At 52.1% G+C, this 14,800-nt stretch overlaps 1 protein-coding gene across 7 annotated transcripts in view; it reads right to left on the bottom strand.

Moving 5' to 3' along the window:
• MAP4 (microtubule associated protein 4) overlaps positions 1–11,933 on the bottom strand; it is a 142,006-nt gene extending 130,073 nt beyond the window's left edge. For all 7 annotated transcript variants that reach the window (XM_084282253.1, XM_084282255.1, XM_084282258.1 and 4 more), the window contains exon 1: positions 11,799–11,933. The gene's annotated coding sequence lies outside the window, so the exon portion shown is untranslated. The remainder of the gene's footprint in view (positions 1–11,798) is intronic.
• Between the last annotated feature and the right edge of the window lie 2,867 nt (positions 11,934–14,800).

The raw sequence follows: 14,800 nt of genomic DNA, 5'->3' as shown, positions 1-14,800 counted from the left end.
AGCTCAGGCTTGAAGCTAAAGCATTATCAGGAGTGCTGAAAGAGACCTGCTTTGGAAGTCTGGTATCAGTAAACACCAAGTCACTGGTGGATGCACGGCTTCCCCTTGGAGTTTGACCCAGCAACAACTTCCAGCTTAACCCAAAGTTTATATTGCTTAGGTAATTACATACAGTCATCTGGATTTGAAAATTGAAAGTAACTTCAGGACAAAACCAGGTAGGCAGGGTAGGCAAGTCACTTCCTATGTGACTTGGTAACCTGAAAAGTGCCTTTTCTTTAAAAATTAAGCAGGGAGAGCAACGCTACCCGAGCATTTCTGCACGGGCTGGGTCACGCACTCGAGATCAGAGACTATTTCTGTTCCACCTTCCTGTTCCAGAGGGTTGTTTATCAGCTTGTTTGTTTTACTCCTCGGTTTATAAATTGTGAAGTCTTTTTTAAGCAACACTACAACTTGAGAAAAAGGCTTCTTTTTACAGCTCTCCAATCAAGATGCTCCGATGCATTTCAACTTTGATTACCTGGTTTATGCACTCCTTGTGTCACCCTCTTCTAATCTGCAAATTAGACACCGTGCTGAATTAGCTATTGAGAATGCAGTTGTGAGGATAACTCCCACCGAAGTCCTGATGAGATAAGGCCATGCCACACGTCAGTCTCAATCTCCCCCCCGGCACTCGATAAATTCACATTTCTTCCATTAAATGACCAAAAGTGAAATTGCTGAGCAGCATAAATGCCTCCTGTAAGATACATAACGTGAACAAATGTATTTAAATCCTACACAGATTGCAAGAGCGAGTTTTGCACGGTGTAATTTGCTGTTCAGTTCACGTTCAACCATGCGATTACATCAGCACCTCAAAATGATATTAGGAGATGTGACGCCTGCCAGGGAATTGCATTTGGGAGCTGTAACAGGCACAGTCAGCATATTTGCCTGCTGAAAAATAAGGCCACGGACAAATTACATAGCAGAGAAAACAAACATACCCCAGGCCCAGAGGAAGAAAAAGGTTTTATTTCCATCACTTCGGCGTTTTCGGCCTTTCTGCAGGCACACCACAGAGGGAAAGCGGCCGAGGGGCTGATCGGGAACAGACCGACCGAGGCGAGCGCCTTCGTGGTGGGATCCAGCCCAGCCAGGAGGATTTGGATCTCCGGGAGGCATGGGATGATCTGTGGGCATGCAGCTCCTACCAGCACAGGATGGAGCTTGCTTTCACTGCGACAGGTGACTGTTTACACCAAGAACACCTCTCGGCACGTTCTGCTCCCACTCCCCATATGGGGTTTCTTTAAGGGGAAGGAAAGGATCCCCAAGGAGAGGATCCCAGAAGGGTTGGTCGCAGCTCCAGATCAAGGCCAACGCCTGCAGGGAGCTGTAACCCTCCCACTGGGCTCACTGCACCTACACAGCCCCATCCCTCCCATCCCATTTCCACCCAGGAAGAGGCAAAGTGGTGCCGACCCCATATGACCATTAAGAGCACCCCACAGCCAGGGAGCTTACCAGCACACACGAGCTCTGCCGAAAGTCTTGATCTCAAACCTCACCCCAAGAGCTGTAAGTGTGAAAATGCGATGTGTTGTGGGTAACATGTGTGCCATCAGCTCACGATTGTGGCCCAAGAGAAGCCAATTCCCCCACTTTCCTGAAGATGACACAATGTCAGCACTGGAATACAGGTTATTGAGGAAGCAGGAAAGAAACAGAAATAGGAACCAAATTAATTGTTGTTTTGTTCCCTCCTCCCCTGGCCTGTATTCTTGGAGGCACGGTCAGCTACAACACAGAACAAGACATAAATAACAAACGTAATAAACAAGAAAACAGAAAATCTCATTACTCGAGATGTAAGTATCTGGAATTAATCAGTCTTAAGCTTCTTTGGAAGAGCCGTACACAAACCCCATGAGCTACACTGCTTTAAACCCAGGGGAGCAGCACCCCTGCAGGATGGGTCCCAGCACGGAGCACTGTGTGTAGCAGATGGATTTGGGTTTGGGAGGGGAGCACTGGGTGAGGCAGCGAGCTGCTGCTGCTGCCGCCCCAGGCCTGGCCAGGAAAAGCTGCTTCCAGCACTGCCAGGGGGCTCTGGGAACAAAATGTGGGTGGAAGGACAGAGCCCCTCGTTCTGACACTACCTGGGGACAGGGAACTGCCCCCCAGGCACACAATGGCTAAGAAATACCCTGCACTCAGGTCTTCGAGTCGAAAAAGCAGAAGCTGCCACGGCTCTCCTAGAGACTCAAGCTCAAAGCCACGTTACTCTGACAAATCACAGCAGCCTCGTCAAGGAGATTACAGGCAGTTTGGCAAGAGCTAGCTTAAGAGCCCTAGACACACCGTACAGCTTCACCCTTAATAACTTAACCCCCTTCCTCCACCCCAAGCCGGGCACTCCCTCACTGAGCTCCTCAAACGTTTTCCTCTCACTTCCCAAAGAGCATGCAAGTTACTGGTGCGCTCCCAAGCGTAACTTTCTATTCTCTTTCCTGACAGTCAATTACCAAAATAACTCCTCTATCCTCCCAGCGTCACTTTTGGACCATTTCCTACTCTCATTATATAACCAGGGACCTCTACTTTAAAAGGAAATCTCATTTTATCGCAGGAAGTCGGTCCCCCAGGGGAAAAATATTAGAGACGTCTGCAGCGCGTTTAAAAAAGACACGGATCAGCTGATGCCGACCGGAGTTAAGGTTTTTAGCAGCACTGTATTAAATTACGTGCTCCGATCAACCCTCAAACAGCCTTCTTGAAAGGTCCTCGAAGCAAAAATAAAAGCACCCCACACGCAATGAGCTCAGATGGCCCACGAAAAGGCTTTGGTGGGCAAGAAAGGTAGGTAATGAGGAAAACAGGAGCATGGGGCAGGAGTGAGTCGGGCTGGCAGGGGCACAGATGGAAGAAGGAGCAGCTGAGCACCCCTGAGCACAGACACAGCTCACGGGGGTTCAGCAGAGCCCCAGATCGGTGCTTTAAAACCGAAGGCTTTCATTAAATGTGTAAGGAGATTTACTGCACAATCCGGCCAGCTCCTGCCAGCCCACAAATTCAGCTGCTCCCGGCTAGCACCACCCCAGCCGTGCACTAACCCCCCATAGAGCCCCCTACCTGAGTGTGGTTCTAGCACAACGCCAGCAAACGGAGCACACCCAAACCACAGAGCAGTGCACTGAGCAAACACAAACCCTGGGAAGGTCCCTCTCCAGCAAAGAACCAAGTCAGACATGGAGGAAGCCCCTGGAGCTTTCTGCAGACACACACAGGGCTGTGCCCATCGCAAGGCCTTTGTGCAGTACCAGCCACCCGGCGAGTTGGAGACCTCGGCTGGGGAAACTCAGCTTGGGATCGTTTCCCACCTTCACGGGGTTCACTTTTTTTTTTGGAGAGGGAAATCTCCCAGAAGCTGCCAGTAAAAGAACGTAGTACATCAAGATAATATTAATATCATCAGTTAAAAGTTCTCAAAAAAAAAAAAAAAGTAAAAAAGTAAAGTTCTCAAATCAGTGTACAGTTTACTGGACACATTTGGCTTGCAGCAGCCAGGCAACGCCATACACTGTATTCGGATAAATAATCGTTATTGGTAGTAAAACCACCATTATATTTAAGTGGGAATTAAGCCTGCAAATGTCAGTTTCAGGCAAGTTACAGAATCTCTCCTTAAAAGAGAATTCCTAAGCTGAAAGTAGGTTGGACCAAAAGCAAATAAGCCTGGGTTACATCAAGGCAGTGCTAATGCAGATATACATCCCTATAAATCCAGGCAGTCATTCACCAATTACACCAATGCAAGCCACTAAGAGGGTCACCCTGGGACAAATATGTAATCCCCAATGTGACACTTGATCCTATTGCCCTACATGCTCTGTCCAAATCCCAATGCACAACAAAAACAAACAAAAAAAAAGTATGTTTTACTCAGAAGACGAGTTTAAAAAAAAAAATCCACTCCCCAGAAGAGGAGAGATATATCCCTTAATTCTCATCTTTCACACGCTTCAATGGGTGGAAGCACAGTCTAAGAAAAAGCAATGCATGTGCTTTAAGCACGAAGATATCCTGAGAAAAGCAATGCCGAAGATGACGTGGGCTGCGTTATATATAAGCTCTGCTTTATGTAACCCGTTTGCAGCTGAGCCACCCAGAGCACCCCACGCAGAGCTCCATGGCGGTGTCCCAGCACTCCCCCGAGACACATTCGGACATGTCACCCCCAGGCCACCTTAAGGGCCACCAGCCTCGGACACGAGGTGACGATGTCCTGTCGCCCCATCCTGCTGGAAGCTTCTGGAACCATCCTGCAGCCTCAGCAGGGGCACGGGCTGCAAGTACCACCTGCACTGCTGACCCAACATCTCCTCCAAGGCCTCAGAGTCGTTTTAAGGGTTTCCTTTCACATCCCAGCTTGCTCTTCTGAGGTTTCTCTCTGCCTTCTCAGGGATAACTTCATACATGCTGAAGTTTTCCTTTTATTAGCAAAGTAACGCTCCTGAAGCTGTGCACCAACACCTCATCTCGTGACTTTCTATTGCATCCTTGAATACATTTAAGTTACCACTGCATATATGAATCACCTTAAAATCCACGGCTCCTGCTAAGTTAGAAGTCCAAATCATCTCTCTCAACATCTAGAACCCTTTTTCTAACTGCTTTCATTTCATGACCAAAACAAGAAACCATCTGCTGCCACCACAGCAGTCGGAGGGAAGGAAAAGCCTGTGACTCAGTTCTTTGTCTCATTCTTTACCTCTTATGTCGGCAGCATCCAATTCGAAGCCGCTGCTGCAGCTGGCTGGGGGATTTTTGTCTCTGCTCCTCCACAGTTTTGACGTCTCCAGTTACTTTTACTCTTAAGTAGTAAAATATGCAGAACTTCTTCACAGTGAGGGTGACGGGGCCCTGGAACAGGCTGCCCAGGGAGGTTGTGGGGTCTCCTTCTTGAGTATCTCGGAGATATTCAAGGCCCATTTGGATGCCCACCTGGGCAGCCTGCTCTAGGGAACCTGCTTTGGCAGGGGGGTTGGACCCGATGAGCTCTGGGGGCCCCTTCCAAGCCCTGCAATTCTGTGATTAATGAGGTACCCACGGGCAGCAGAACGCCTGCTCTGAGATTCCTTAAGACCGGTGCAGATGGATGCAGGAGCATGTTAAAAACGAGCACCACACCCGGCACAACTGCAGTAGGGAAACAGCTGCTGCAGTCAGGAGACTGACAGAAGGAGAACACCCAAGGTGAAGCAGGAAGAGGCCCGGAAATGGATGAGAGGAAAAATCCCCAGCAGCAGCAACAACCCCAACTCCAGATCCCTGCACTTGTTCTGACATCTCACCCCACCCAGACGAGCTGCAGCACAGACAGTAACGACGTTACAGGCAGAAGGGGAGCACCCAGAGCTGCTAGAAGCAGTGCTAACGCTCAGTCACACACACAAATGCTTTCTGTAGGCTCTCCAACAGAACATATCCGTGTTTCTGGATGCTTCACCCCACTCCTCCCCAGGCCTTACCTCTGCACAGCTCGCAGCCACACCACAGGCAGCGTTTCTCCACGAACTTCCCGCAGCACAGAGCGGGTTCAGTGCCCGCCCGCATCCCCTTCTCAGCCAGTTCCTTCAGCCTCCCCTTTACTGAGTTATGGTGCCTCCTAAAAATAGTCCGAGAAATCCCACCTGACCGTAACCCACTTTACAGCACGCGCAGTTACAGTGCCACAGAGAGCACGACAAAAAGCTGCAGCCTCAGAGCAGTCCCCCTACAGAACAGACACCGCAATAGGGGAACAAACCCCGGCGGCACGCCGCTGGAGGGACAAACAGCACGGAGCTACAGCCGGACCTCCCGCAGCGAGCACACAAGTGGCAGGCTGGGGGAAGGGAAGGGACAATGAGAGTGACAAGAAGCGAGAGCACACGCCTGCTTCCCCCAGGAGCATGTTAAGCATGTCACAAACTCCAGCTCGGCCGCACGTAGGGCAGGGGGCTCAGAACCCCACGGGCAGGGGGTCCCGCTGGGTCTGAACTGATCCCACATTGCAGGGCTCCAGGAGCCCTAACGGGAGCATGTAAACACACTTTGAAATCCATCTGATTGAAGCTCCCATAGTTTTTACTTTGTTTAAAGCGAGTGTCAACACCCTGAATTGGGCTGAAGAGCAGCTTTCCAGGATGATGTAGCTCCAATGCAATTTCACCAAAGGAACAATGACTCACTCCCAGGCGGAATGCGGTGGAAACGTATGACCTAATGCTCTGAGAGAAGCTTGCTTTTTCAAAAAGAAACAGCTCCAGTGTGTACAGTATCGTCCCAACAACTAACGTTTTAAGCAGGGAGTTTCTGCACAACGGAGTTCACAAAACTACCTCTTTTTTTTTTGGCGTGTTTCAGCTGTAGCCAGGCCGAGTGGCTTACAAGGACTCCGCACGCAGCCCCCCGAGCCTTAATTTCGGTCGAAGGCTGCACAACCCCATCCCTGCCTGCCCCTGCTGCCCCACGTCGGCCCTGCCTAGGATGGGGCAGAGCCAGCAGGAGGGAGGCGCTGCCCCAGCACCCAGCGTGGACGGAGGCGTTATGGCAACGTGTCAGCGCTCAGCACGGTACCAAACATTTGCAAGCACTCGACTGACGAGCAGGACAAGCCTCCCTCACGTTGAGCTGGATTCCTGGCAGTGTTGCAGGGGATCCTCTATCTACCAGAGGCTGATTTTATGACTGAGCAGCCAGCAGCTGTACGGCTTACTAGGGTTACCTGTCACAAGGATGCCCAGAGTGACCGGAGGGATTTCAGCTTGGGTTTCATCCTGCATTGTTCCCAGTCTCTCTCGAAGACTCCAGACAAAAGGGGCAGAGTGTGGGCGGAGAATCGGAGTTGGTGACACAGCCTAATCAGGATTTCAATCATGCTAATGGATGTGATTAACTGCATACTTCTCCTGGAAGCTTCCTGCAGCTGCACAGGAGTAGCCTGATAGCCAGAACTGCATGAGGGAACTGCTCAGCCCAGGGTAATCTCCAGCTACACCACGTGTGGCACGTCACCCAGGGTGCAGGGATGCACCTAATACTTAGCCTTAATTCCTCCCACATAGCAAATCTTCCCTCGTGCCAACGCAGTCATCTGGGGCATGCTGCACAGACTCCGGCCCTGTTTGTGCCGAGGTCTCTCCACACAAGCAGGTCACCACACCACGAGGCTGGAATTCTCACCTTCACACATAAATCTGGTACAAGGCCTGCTGCATTGCACAAACAGGCCTCAATTATGCAGCTAAAACTGATTTTGGTTTGCTAGCTTCATCCAAGTCACAAGGACAGAGCTAGCTTTCCCTTGGAGTTAGCATCTTGCTACCTCTTACGAGAGCTCCTAATTCAGTGGCAGCCACTCTTGGGGAAAAACTCCAAGAGGAGCCAGACAAGGATGAAAAAAAAAAAACAAAAAAAAAAAAAAACAAAAAAAAACAAGAAAAATGCTTTTCTAACAGTTGGGTAGGCAGGGAAGAAGTCAGACCCTTCCCTCCCTGATCCCTCAGGCAAGTAACCCACCAGCCTCCCACCTGGCAGCAGTTCCAAGGGAAGGACACGTACTTTGGAGCTTCACCCCGCGCACTATCCCTCACACACACATCCCCCTGCAGCTCGGCAGCAGACCTCCACCTCCCAGCACCACATCCACCTCCCAGCACCACGTGCCTGCTGTGTTTTGCAGAGCAGCAACTGCAGACAGGCTGCTATCAGCACCCGTTTGGACAACACAGGCATCCCGGGCGCTGTCACACAAGTCTAAGACTAAACTTGTTGGGGAGGGCAGGGCTGTTCCCAAACAAATCCTTGACACTCTGATTTTTTTATTATTTTCTTCTTAGAGCTTAAACACTGCTCCAGTATCACACTGGTGTCTGTCCATAGTCCTTTGGGTTTAGAATTCCAGCACAGCACGGTTTGAATATCACAAAGCTCTGAAATAATTTGGAACATTTATAGTTTCAAGCTGTATTAAGGAGCCTCCCTGTGAACAAGACAGAGCAGTAGTGTGAGCCAGAAGCATTGTGCTTGTATTGTTACCAAGTTAAAAATCTGCATAACATCCACAGCAACTGATTTCGCTGACCTTTCCGTCCCACAAGAAATTCTTTTACATGTGCAAAATACCAAGTCATGAAACTGGCTTCTGAGATGTGGGAGGCTGCAGAAGTTCACGGTTAGGGACAGGAGGGTGATCTGGACGAGCCTACCTGCACACCCAGTTCACACGGGCTGTACTTTGGCAGCCTGGCTTTTATGCCACCCCCTCGAGGATCTGATCCAAAGTACATTTACCCTTCCCTCCGGGAGATGAACTCTGCAGCAGGGGACAGCAGCGATGATGGCTCAGGCTCAGGCTGCTCTGCCACCGCTCTGCAGGCTGTAATCACAGAGCCTGGCATTTCTCTGATCTACATTCGAGTATGATCTAACCTGCCTCCGAGGAGATACAAAACAGAAAATGAGTTTGATAGCACTGTTAAGACACGAGGAAGCCATACACACGGGCATTTGACTAAGCAAGAGATTCATCTATTTTAGTTGGGGCAGGAAGCATAAACATGAAGCTACAGGAAATAACTCTGCCTTTCAGAGCAATATCAGCTTCTTCCAGTTTGCCTTTCAAACTCCAGAAGCACACACACAAAATATATTTTCACTGTCTGCAATCAGACTGGCAACAACACGATGAGTAACATGCCTTGAGCTCTTAAGTTTCCGAGGAAGAGACATGGATTTTATCTTCAATCTACATCGAGACTGGCAAGATAAATTATTTGGGATTTTTTGGACTAGACCAAGGTACAACTATACTCTATTTGTCTTTTAAGTAACCACCACTTTCATTTGAATTGCAAGTAGCTCGAATTCATCTTCACAGATTCATACCCTGTCTGACCAGTGGTTTCCCTTAGTCATAAGTTTGGCATAGATCAGAATTTGGAAGTCTGCACATCAGTGTATGTGGAGACAAATGCAATTTAGGGAGCAGTTATTAGCTGAAGATAATGAATAGAGAGTTTATTAAATAGCAGGTGAGCTGAAGAATAGCACACAAGAACAAGAAAAGCACCAGGTGGGACATACAAACTAGCCCTGAACTCTACAAGAACTCAAATTTGTTTTAATGGCTCAGATTCATTTATTTCTAGGGAAGAGAGGCAACCACTAAAACACAACAGGGGTTGGGACCTCAATTATAATTACTGCTCCATTCACTAAAATTAAGGCTGAGTCAGCCCTTTCTACCAACTCTGGAGGGATATGTAATTTATTTGTTTAAACTGAGTATTCATCAGACTTCATAGAACAAGCTTAAGAATGGAAATCAAGTCCTAGCCCAACCTCCGTGCAGCCTTACCTACTGCTCCTTTGAAAAACAAAGTTGTTCCCATTTTCATGGTGTTTCTGCTGACCGGGTTGTCTTGTGCTCACGCTGTTGAGGGGCAGGTGGGTGGTGGAGGGCGTTTAATGCCGCGATAGGCCACGTTCACTTTGGTATTCAAAACCTAAACTTCACTGGCAAGCATCCTTAGAAGTTAAATGAAGGAGCACTCTGAACCAAGCACCTGAGAGGCAGCGTTGCCACCTTTACGTGAGACTTCCCAGCACCACGAGGCACGGCATATGCAGATACCAGAAGTCATCCACGCTGCTTTCAGCAGCTTATGGGAGCTCGCCCTGCCATTATTCACCTCCCGGCCTCTTTCCTCTGCTCTCTACGATGCCCACAACCCACTCGGACAGAGCAGAAGGCAAGGGCTGAAGCGAGGCCCTGGCCTGCAGCACCGCACCGCTCGTAACCTTCAAAGCTTCCCACAGACAAATTGGAGATGTGCTCCAACAAGTTGCTCAGATAACCCGCACGGGGAGGTCCTGCGATTCCCAGCGCTGAGCTGCGGCACTCAACGCTCCTCAGAGCCAGCCCGAGGATCACGGGCCAGCAGCACATAAACCGACTGACAGAATCGTTAGCTTTTAAGAAACTACCTGATAAAGCTAGATATTAATTGCTTAGTGAGTGTCCCCTGCCATAAGCACACAGGCGAGGGGCTGGATCCTCCCCGTCATCATCCGAGGGCTCGCTGGGCGCCCACAGAGCTGTGCCAGTGGCAACATCGGGCTCTGGCTGAGCTTCCAGTGCCACAATCTGCAAGTCACTGACACTTCTTTGTATTATTTGATCTTTCCCTGGTGTCATTTCTGTAGAGACACACAAAACAGATTTAATAATATCTGTGTCCTTCAGCCTGAGAGTGAATTGCATTCACAAGCATCAACTACTCTCCCTTTGGGCTAATTATTTCTCACTAAGGTGTCATTATTTCACAAAGAAAACCGAGCACATTGCTGCCACTGCAACAGAAAGTCAATTAAGCTATTTTCAAAATTGAACAGTCCACCTCATCTGATCTGAGGAGGGCAAGAAGCCCTGAATCCTCCGAAACACGACTAAAAGGAGAGTCAGAAGCCTCATCAGTTCTCGTAAGCCTCCCCCTTTCTCCCTGCCTAAGTGACTACTTGGCTGGGCAAAACTGCTTCATCATAATGATGTTACAGCCTTGAATATTGTTGAATTATTCCTTATCTTCCTCAAAGAGAAAGTTAATCGAGTTACAGCAGAACATTCTATAATACCAGTAGGACGCACAATACCAGATGGAATAATTAAGGCCTAACAAAGAGGAAATAAGTTTTACAGTTGGAGAACTCCAGCGCAGGCAGGCCTGTCCTTTCAGTTTGCAAAACACAGCTACAGCAGCGTCAGACAGAGCGCCCTGCGTAGGGAGGCACTGCGCAGGGCTTGCTAGCCCACAGGCTGAAACATTAGAAACGTGCTTGGATGTCCATTATACTATTCAAGGAGCCTTTCGGATGCACTGCTGGAGCTGCAGGCTGGGAAGAACGCAGTTCGTTAAATATAGAAAGTTTGGCTTCAAAACAAAAAGAAGACTTGTTTACCTTATTTTTTAAAAGTTATTTGTAAAATAGGGATCAGGGGACAGAAAGAAAAGAGGAAGCAACCAGGACTTATCAGACACCTAGGAAGGATTTTATCGTGTATATATATATATATTAAGAGCCAGGTTTAATACGCTTGCAGACTGTGGATTTCACACCCACCGTGGCAGAGTTGGGGGCCGGGGGGGTTTCTGTCAGCAGGGCGCACCCACAGCCCCCCCCCCCCGCCCTGCTCGGCCTCCTGGGGAGTGGGGGGAAGCCCGAGGAGCCCCCATGAACCCCAGAACCCCCCCCAGGAGCCGCCCCACGCCGGGCTGCCCGCCCCAGGGCCACCCCTGAGGGGACAAAGGCGGCGCCCGCACCCCCCCTAAACCCCCCCCAGCCCCCTCAGAAGGGCCGGGGCCGGACCCCGCCCGCCGCTCGGTACCGGGGGGGGGGGGGGGGGGCGCAGGGAGCGGCTGCGGGCCGGGGCCGGGCGGGCACCCCTCAGAGACCCCCCCCAGCCCTCAGAGACCCCCCTCAACCCTCAGAGACCCCCCCCCACAGCCCTCAAAGACCCCCTTCAGCCCTCAGAGACCCCCCCTCAACACTAAAGACCCCCCCCCCAGCCCTCAGAGACCCCCCCCCAGCCCCCCCAAGCCCCCTCAGCCCCTTTCCCGCCGCCCCCCCCCCCCCCCACAAGGCCCCGCCGCCTCAGCGGGCGCCCCCCCCCCCCCTCACCGCCACCGCCCCTCACGGCGGGCACCCCCCTGCCTCCCACCCCTCAGCGGGGGCTCCGTGAGCCCCCCACCCTCCACCCTTACCCTCGGGGGGGGGCTGCGGCCGGCTCGGAGCCGCCTGGCGAGGGTCGCTGTCCCCTGCGGGCCCGGCCGGGGAGGAGGAGGAGGAGGAGGAGGAGGGAGCGGAGCGGCCGCTGGCCTCACGCCGAGCGCCCTCCCCTGCTGGCGCCTGCCCTGGGCGGGCCCTCAGCCGCTCAGCCAATGGCGAGGCGCCGCCGCCCGCCGCCGGCCAATCGGAGCGAGCGCGGGCGGCGGGGGGGGCGGGACGATCAAGGGGGCGGGAGGGGCTGAGGCGGTGCCGCAGTGACAGGGCGGAGGGGGGAGGGGGCGGCGCGGAGGGGCCATGGCGGGGCGGGGCGGGGGCTGAGGGGAGGGGGCTGTGGGGAGGGGGCTATAGGAAAAGAGAAGGGGCTATAGGGAAGGGGAAGGGGCTATAGGGAAGGGAAAGGGGCTATAGGGAAAGGGATGGGGCTATAGGAAAAGAGAAGGGGCTATAGGGAAGGAGAAGGGGCTATAGGGAAGGAGAAGCGCAGCAGAGATGGGTTTTGGGGAGCTGGGGATGATTGGGAGAGTCTAAGGGGAAGAGATGTGGGGCAGAAGGTAAAGGGGCAGGGGGCTGAGGGGACATGGCTGAGGGGACACGGGACATGGCTGAGGGGACAGGGCAGAGAGGATGGGGATGAGGGGTTAGGGGGATGAGGGGACGTGGCTGAGGGATGTGGCTGAGGGACATGGCTAAGGGGACAGGGGGATTAGGGGACATGGCTGAGGGACAGGGCTGAGAGGATGGGGCTGAGGGGACAGGGGGCTGAGGGGATGTGGTTGAGGGACACGGCTGACAGGATATGGGACATGGCTGAGGGGACGGGGATTAGGGGACGTGGATGAAGGACATGGCTAAGGGGACTGGGGGCTGAGGGGACGAGGGCTGAGGGACAGGGCTGAGAGGACATGGATGAGAGGATGGGGCTGAGGGGACAGGGGGATTAGGGGACATGGCTGAGGGATGGGGCTGAGGGGACCACAGCTGAGGGGACAGGGAGCTGAGGGGACATGGGTGAAGGACATGGCTAAGGGGACAGGGGGCTGAGGGACATGGATGAGAGTATGGGGATGAGGGGATGGGGCTGAGGTGACATGGTTAAGGGACACATCTGAGGGGACATGGATGAGAGGATGGGGCTGAGGGGACAGGGGGATTAGGGGACATGGTTGAGGGACACATCTGGGGGGACAGGGGGCTGAGGGGACACATCTGAGGGGACACCTCAGAGGGGACATGGCTGAGGCAAAGCCAGAGGCTGGAGGGTGATGGCTGAGGAGAAGCCGTGAAGGGAGGTGGCAGCTGAGGGGAAGCAGTGAGGGGAGGTGAGCAGGGGCGGGCAACCCCTATGTGCAGTGCTGAAACACAGCGGCGAGGGGCACATCGTGCTTCGTGGTGTCAAGGCTTTCTCCTCACACCTTTGGGGACCAAGGAGGTTGCCGACAGACAGAGAAGTCTGAGGGTGGGTGAAGGCTGAACAAAGATGAAGGAGATCCCATGGAAGTGGGAAGGAGCTACACATGGCCAGGGAGAGGATGTGCTGGGAGCACAAACGTGTATGATGTACACAGAGACTGAGGTGGGGAGGCAGCTGGAAGGAGGTTCCTGCTCCAAAACATAACGTCCAGGGCAAGGTGGGGCATTCACCCACCCACCCGAGCGTCTGAACGATACACATCACTGCTGCTTTTGCTTAGATTCTGCCATGGCCCTTCTGGTCCCGAAATGTGGCTGTCTTTGCCTGCAGGACAGGAGAAAGACGGGAGAACAAGTTGTAGTGATGAAATGTACAGATAGCAGGATGGAAAGTGATGAAAGACCAGGCTTTTTACAGCAGGCGTAGCTGTAGCGCACACGGCTGAAACTTCATAGGAAGCAGATAAGTGAAAGGTGAGACCATTAAATCTTGGTACAGTGACAACAGCCGTGCAGGAGGAATGCTCAGGCTCACGCTTCGTGGCTTAAACCACTGCAAACTATTATGCGAGTTCATCCTGGAGGGAGGGGAGGTTGTCCCTGTCTGCTGGCAGCAAAATTTGTGCATGTGCCCCAGGGGTGTGTGTGTCACTCATCTGACCAGGGGGGAGCTACTAAATCTCATGGGAGTATGCGACACGCTGGCCTGCTAGATAGGAAAATCAAAGTCTGGTGACTAAATTAAACCCAAAATGGGTGTGTCGCTTAGGTCGGGTCACTTGCGGGAGGGAACACCCTCTGCATCAGGCTGTGGGAAGGGGCACACCCCATCCGTGTGCAGGTAAGGGTGCAGCTTCTGCCCGCCCCCCCCTCCTGCCAAATTTGAGAACTGGGTGCTTCCCAGGGCCCTGCTTGCAAGGGCAAGATAGGGGGAAATCCCATGTCCTGATGAAAGGCATATATATAACAACTGCTTGCACCATGTGCTATTTTTACGCTCTGTGATAAAATAGCTTCTTAATAGCTTGCTTTGGGAGGACCAGGTGACGGTTTGAATTTCAGGGCTGTCCCAGCCTATCCTGGACTTCAGATCAACATAGGCTTAAAGGTCCCTCTCTCCTCCTTGGTAAATCCACCTCGGTTCTCTCCAGCCTTTCTGCTAGGTGCTGTCAGAGGTAAGGTAGACCCTCATTCTGGTGCAGAACAATAATTCCCGTGCCCCTGGAGCAGACTCTGTAACACAACAAAACGTAGTGGGTCACATCAGTGCCATGCTAGGGAGTACACCTGACCACTGGGCTGACTGCTTTTGCCTCTAAAAAGAACTTCTGGTTGCTCACCAAGCCCTGGATTTATTCCCCAAAAGGAAAATGTCAGAGTACAAAGCCTAGACTTCAATGCTCGCTGGTCACATGAGAGACAGACCATCGGTGTTTTAAGGAGACAGAAGTTTCCAGACTTTACTGGGTCAAGCGACAGCTTTGATAACACCCTATTCCCAGCCAAGCACACCTCACCATCATAAATCAGGGCAGGTGGCAGCCCTTTGCTTTTGTTAATGATAGGT

This window comes from Netta rufina, assembly GCF_964035555.1.
Source record: "Netta rufina genome assembly, chromosome: 2".
NCBI classification, from domain to species: domain Eukaryota; kingdom Metazoa; phylum Chordata; class Aves; order Anseriformes; family Anatidae; genus Netta; species Netta rufina.
Note: the sequence above shows the minus strand (reverse complement) of the source record. Positions and strands in the feature narration are given on the sequence as shown.